This window comes from Fundulus heteroclitus, unplaced genomic scaffold, assembly GCF_011125445.2.
Source record: "Fundulus heteroclitus isolate FHET01 unplaced genomic scaffold, MU-UCD_Fhet_4.1 scaffold_160, whole genome shotgun sequence".
Taxonomy (NCBI): domain Eukaryota; kingdom Metazoa; phylum Chordata; class Actinopteri; order Cyprinodontiformes; family Fundulidae; genus Fundulus; species Fundulus heteroclitus.
This window is the reverse complement of record NW_023396572.1, coordinates 385,411-392,444: the sequence shown is the minus strand read 5'-3', so window position 1 is coordinate 392,444 and position 7,034 is coordinate 385,411. Positions and strand designations below refer to the sequence as shown.

The 7,034-nt window shown below is 42.7% G+C and overlaps 1 long non-coding RNA gene across 1 annotated transcript; it reads left to right on the top strand.

Moving 5' to 3' along the window:
* Nucleotides 1-5,512: 5,512 nt before the first annotated feature.
* On the top strand, nt 5,513-5,875 carry LOC118558809. The gene is made up of 3 exons (XR_004928487.1): nt 5,513-5,549; nt 5,654-5,717; nt 5,807-5,875. It is a non-coding gene; the product is annotated as an uncharacterized LOC118558809 (long non-coding RNA).
* Nucleotides 5,876-7,034: the final 1,159 nt, after the last annotated feature.

Below are 7,034 nucleotides of genomic sequence, written 5' to 3'. Positions count from 1 at the left end.
AAAATCATACATAAGGACTCGATACAGAGATGATCCAGTCTTCAGAAGCCAACAAAAAATGAAAATGCGGGAATCAATGAAGGAAAAGTACCATAAACAGCCTGATTATCGTGTCCAAAAAATTTAAAATAGTGCTTCCAACAAGAAAAGGATGTCAAACAACGTTCTTTCCAGAACCCAGATACTGCATCATGCTCTGTGAATCAGAAGAAAGTACAAACGAAATGTCATCTTCTACCACAAAACTCCACAGCCCCTATTGACTCAAGAAATAAAAGCTGCAATACAAATGTTTCACGATAAAATTCGCCATGGACCCACATATGTCTGCACGGTGTGTCACAGAGCTCTTTTCCCAGGTCAAGTAAAGCATTGTAAGAGGTAAGTATACAAAGAACAGGCAAGTGGTGACTGAGTGCTAAACAGGAACATATGTTCACATCTGTGGATCTGCATGCTCTGCCCCATGTTCTTTACCTGAGGAGAGGTTGCAGGAATGGATCTGCTTCACATGTGACAACCACCTATTTAGAGGAGGGATGCCACCAATCGCTGCTGCAAATGGCTTGCATCTGTCACCCATTCCCCCAGAGCTTGCTGAGCTGAATGTACTGGAAAGGCAGGTCATCGCAAAAATGATCCCATTTGCAAAGATTGTGTCATTGCCAAAAGGACAGCAAAAAGCAGTGCATGTAGCGGTTGTATGTGTTCCTTCTGATATGGAAACAACTGTAAACAGTCTCCCACGGCCCAACACAGAAGCCCAGCTCTTACAGGTCAAGCTGAAAGGAAAAATAACATTCAAAGGACATCAGTACTTTTACACTGTTAACATGAAGAATGTTCTGGCTGGTCTGACAACACTTAAACAGACCCATCCCGATTACAGGTATGTTACAATAAATCAAAGTGCTGCCTGTGATTTTCAACAGGATGAGCCAACCGAGGAGTCGATCCCTGAATCTGACACTGATTCAGGTGCAGCAACAGACCAACAACCTGAGCACATAGGAGAAGAGCATCAAGCGCTTCGGCCTGGTTAAGTCTTGGACACCTGCATGCAGCCCCCTGACTTGGCACAAGAAGTGCTTTCTTATGGAGATGGAATTTTCAGCATCGCTCCTGCCCAAGGAAACAAACCTGTTTCCTTCTTCAGTGTTCCCAGACTTGAATCCATGGCTTACCCAGTCCAATTCCCCACTGGAAGAAACACCTTGGATGAAGTCAGATGAGTCAAGCTGTCTTCAAGTATGTATTTCAATGTACGTCTTTTCTCAGTAGACACTAGGTTTGTGGCAGACCAGAGTTATCTGTTCTTTGCTCAGTTTATCACTGAGACCCACATGGCCAACAACAGCATGTCTATTCAAACACGAAAAGGAAAACCGACGAGGATGCACCCGAGATGGAAGATCCGTCATGTTGCGATCGGGTTATAAATTTCATCGACCGCTACATATGCTGTCAATTGCCCGATGAAACCGCAGACCCCGAGCTCCATAAAATTGTCAAGGAGGTTCAGATGCACAGCAGAAACCATTCCAAATCATGCAAGAAACAAAACGTTGAATGCCGATTTGGATTCCCCAAACTACCCATGGAAAGAACCACGATCACCGTTCCTAAGTTCGATGTGGATTTGAAAGATAACGAGAAAAACACAAAGCAAGTGTCAGAAAAGAGAGTTCAGAAGAAGTCCAAAAAATCCACATCCAGACTCCAGGCTAAGAAGAAGCTGAAGCCAGTAAGGGATTTACTGATGGACGAAAAATCATCTTTCAAGGATTTGTTGGAGCTACTCCAGGCTTGTAACATGACCAGCCAGGAATACAGACACTATGTTGATGCTCTCACTTCTGGCATGGTGGTAATGATGAAGCGTAGCCTTAAGGACACTTGGGTCAACGCTTACAATCCCAATCTCCTACGTGCATGGAATGCCAACATGGACATTCAGTATGTGCTTGACGAGTACAGCTGCATCGAGTACATGACATCCTACATAGCCAAGCCAGAGCACGAAATGACACAGTTTCTCAAGTCTGTAATTGAGGATCTGAAGAACTCAAATGTTAACCAACAGGATGAGATGAAGAAGATCATGCAGGCTTATTCAAAACAACGAGAGGTCAGTGCTCAGGAGTCTGTAGCTCGCACCTGCAGTCTACCTCTTAAGAAGTCATCATGTAGTGTAATTTTCATTGGAAGACGCTGTGAAAATGGGTTTTCCAATGAGTAGACTCAAGAACATGGGCCCAGATGAGAAGGATTGCCAGACAAATACATTAACAGACCTCAAACCGTGAAATTTGAAGACATGTGTCTGGCTGCATTTGTATCTGAGTACAGGGTCCTGTACGGTAGGCAAATTAAAGGACCCAATGCATGTAGCCGGCTTAAACGAAGCCAGCTACATCCAGAAGAGAACAGTGGGGAAGCCAGCTGTCATTAGATTCACTCGTTTCTCTGAAAAGAAACAGCCAGAAAAGTTTTACAGGCGGCTCCTGAAGTTGTACTTGCCACACAGGAGCGATGAGGATCTCAACAGTCATAAACACCCTTCATATGAAGCATTTTACAACAATGGACATCAACGTAGGTGGCGTGTGAAACCAATGGGTGGACTTTAATTGGAACAGGTATGAAGGACATGGGAAAAAAATGACAAGATCATGGAAAAAATGGAAAGGCAAGGACCAGTCCGGAATGCTTGGAACACTTTTGCGCCTGAGGTTGAAGTGGACCGTTGTGTTGCGCAGCGACCAGTGGTGGAAGATGAAGAGTAGGAACCTGTTCCAGATTACCAAATAAATGTATCCCTGCCAGCAGTTGAAGTCCCAAGCCTAAGCCCTGACTTTGTGAGACAAATGTTCCGCAGTTTAAATCAGACTCAGTCATCCATATTCTATGCAATTCGCGATTGGTGCCTGCAGCGTGTCTGGGGTCAGAACCCTGAACCCTTCTTTTATTTCTTGACAGGAGGAGCCGGGTGTGGTAAATCGCATGTCATCAAATGTGTTTACCAGGAGGCAACTAAGCTTTTGCATCAGCTTCCTGGATTTCGGGATGTTGGTGACATGTCTCAACCCACTGTGCTCCTGACCGCTTTCACTGGGACTGCAGCATACAACATTTCAGGCAAGACTTTGTATTCCATCTTGCTCCCCAAAAGCTTGAAGCCACCTTACAAGGGACTTGGAAATGCCCTGGATGAGGTCAGAGCAGTTCTTTCCAATGTGGAAATCTTGATTATTGATGAAATCTCTATGGTCTCTAAAGAACTATTGGCATTTGTTCACTGGAGATTTCAGCAGATCAAAGGAAACACAAGGCCATTTGGTGGGATTTTTGTTCTTGCGGTGGGAGACTTTTATCAACTGCCCCCCTTGGGAGCTTCAATACCTCTTTGTGTCATGGAGGATGGTGTACTTGATCTCTGGAATGAGAATTTCTGCCTGGTAACTCTTACAGAGGTCCTGCGGCAGAAGGATGATAAACTCTTTGCTGAGCTGCTTAACTGGCTTCGTGTCAAAAGGAAAGCTGATGATCTCGGCGAAGAGGACAGAACAGAACAGATCCCAAGGACTGTCCGTTGGATGTGTTGCACATTTTTGCAACCAACAAACAGGTGGATGCACACAACGCTGCAGTGGTTGCCTCATTAGGTACAGCAATTGTTGATGTTCACGCAGAGGAATACAGGAGAGAAACAAAATCAGGAAACATGATTAGTTTGGGCAGTTGCGTTAGGGGCAACAGTCGAGATTTGTGCGACCACATCCAAGCTGGATTGGGTATTAGAGTCATGATAACGAGGAACCTGAATGTAGAGGATGGCCTGGTGAATGGAACCTTTGGAACGATAGCAGACATTGTTACCCACACCAATGACGAAACGATTACTGTTAAACTAATCGGACTGAGACTGGACAATTCCACGGCTGGACGTACCAAAAGAATGCGTGGTAAACCAGACAACTTGGTTTACATTGAGAGATTCGAGGAACAATGCAGCGTGAGAGGAGTGGTGCGGAGTTTCCAATTAAATTGGCCTTTGGGTGTACGGCACACAAAGTACAAGGGATGACCATGCAATCGGCAGTTGTTTTTTTTAAAATGTATGTTTGCACCTGGCATGGCGTATGTGGGATTAAGTCGTACAACTTCTTTGGAAGGGCTAAAAATCATCGATTTTGATGAGAAAAAGATCTATGCTGATGAAAGAATCACAGCAGCCATGGATACGAAGAGGCGAGCATCGTTCTCCAACACAAGCCCCCTCCTGCATTTCCCATCAAGTCCTTAGCCCACTACATTGAAAATCATCCACCACAACATCGAAGGTCTTGTATGTCACTATGACGACATGAAGCACCATCATGAACTGGGATTGTCCGATATTCTCTGTCTTACGGAAAGTCATTTGTTTGGATCTTCTTATCCAGCTTCTTTGCATATGGAGGGTTATTGTTTGTTTGCGCGCAACAGACACGTCTCCTACTCTAGCAGAGCCGACATTGCTACCAATGAGGGGGGGGGGGGAGTAGCAACTTACTGCAGGAGCATTCTCCAACCTGAGGAACGCAGATACTTTCACAATGTTACAGATCTTGAGTACAATGTCATTAGATTGGACGCTTTGATATCAGTCCTTGTTGCCACGGTTTACAGGCCACCCAGTTATGATCTTGCCAGCTTCTTGAAAAACATTCAGAGCTTCTTGGATGGTCTTGATTCTATTTATATTCAGCCGGTTGTTGTATTGGGAGAATTCAATGAGGATCTTCTCTCTCCAGGAAAAAAAACAATCAAGGACTTGTTTCAAAGCAAAGGATTCACTCAGTTTATCTCATCTCCAACAACAAAAAAGCACACCCTGATTGATCACATTTACATATCTCGCCCAGAATATTGTGTCCAGTCAGGTGTATTGCAGACGTATTACAGTTACCACTCCTTCACTTTGACATGTAAAATGCGATTGGGCAGGATTGTGTTGCTTTGTTCTTGATTTAATAGTCGCCAATCACATAGCACAGCTGACTGTTACGACCCTCTTAATATTTTCTAAGTCTAACCATGAGCCTACACTTTCTGCAGAGGAGTGACTGCTCTGAATATGTTTTATGACACAATTTGTTTCTCTTTCTTAGCAGTGCTCCCATTAGACTTTCCTTTGGTGGTTGTTGTTGTTGTTATTATTGATCATGAGCCACTACTTGTACAGAGCTATGCAGACCACCATGTTCCAGAATGGCCATTTTTGGCTACATTTTAAATCTAGATATGTGTAATTATTTTATTTTTTGTTGTATGCATGCTTCAGCCTCTTTTTGCTGTCTCTGCTATCGCACTGTGCCTGCTTGGAAATGATGTTGCACTTCAAGTTTACAGCTTTGTATTTCAGGTTTTGGGTGAAATTAACCCCTTTTTTCCCCAAGTTTTTCTCTGTTTTGCAAGTTATGCAAGGTGACACATATAAGTTTGTGCTTAAAGAACGTCAAGATTAACCTGGTAGACCTGGAAGGCAACCCACCATTTGCAGCAAGGTATCCAAATTACACATGGCCAAACCTAACAAATATTTTATTACAATTTTTTTTCCTCACTCAATCATTCTGCCATTACAACAATCTCATGATTGTGTTTTTAGGTGATATTGGGTACTGAGGTGTGTCAGGAGGAGGTCTGTCTCAATATTCAAAGCTTTTGTGAAGGTATGTACTTAAAATGTATGTAGTTACAATCTGTATGATGCTTATGTTAAAATCTCAAAAGCTTTCTTGTATATCATGGTTTCTTTTAGAATTTGCACTGGACTAAGTATTGCCGTGGACTGAAGGAATGACCAGATAGCCCTGTGACTAGTCGTAGTGTTCAGTTGGGCTTGTCAACCCAAGCTGTAGGCAAGAAGGTACATTTGTATTCTGTTGAAATCTCAAATGTCACTGATAACATAAAAGGCCTCATGTAAGCTTTTGTATTTTGTTATTTCAATTTCAGCAGGTTGGAAGGAAGACGCCAGAGAACTATGATTTTTTTTCACTTTACAACAAAGGAGCAGTTGCCCAAGAACCTTGAGCTAACCACTTATGCACAAATACATTGATGTCTGCCACGTGCTCAAAATGTCCTGACAGCTTTTGGTCGTATTGACATACGAACTCTTTTATTTCACGAAAGTTTTTGATTTTTCTCTTTTCCACTCACTTTGATCGTCATGTTGGATTTTATGTATTATACTGTGATGTTGCATTAAGTTGATTGTTATGGTTTTATGATTAACAATGGAAACTCTCTGCTACAGACACACACCAAGATCTACAGTTCTTGCAATCTTTTTGCTTTGTTATGTAGACAACCAGGATCTGATGGTATCACAGATCCAAAAATTACTCAGGCTAATTTTTAGATTCAATCTCGCTCAAATTGGGCCAGAGCGGGATTCTCCTTGACTTGGCTGCATCAGTTTTTTACCATTTCTTAGACGAGGTGGCGTTTTTCTGGTTGAAGCCCAGCCCACCCTGTGATGCCCCCTACTGATACTCTTGGATTTGTAAGGTTTAAGAGTGATGCGTGTCTGTCCATGGGGATGGACACTGGAGGACCAGGTAGGAGGTTTCTTGGGGTGGAGGTACAACAGACGAATTTAACCTTGGTTACTGAACAGTCTTAGCTTACCTAGTTTAATGTAAATTTAAAATAATGTGCGCATAGCAACCTACAACAGGTCTAGCTCTGTGTGTAACCTTTTGTATTTTTTTTTATTCAGATTGGCCATTTGGTTATAAGAGAACATTTCACAGCTGCCCTCATGCAGGACACAGAAAACAATGACATGTGTCATTGGCATCACCTATAAGATACAGCTGATCTGTTTCTTACAGACAATGCCCATTACACATGATATCATATGTATTTTACTTCACTTTGTTTGATTTCTCTTGTCCTAGAGCATGTTGTAGTTGTAATTTTAACAATTATTGCCACCTATAAAAACAACCACCTACATACCAGGTATGGACTTATAATGT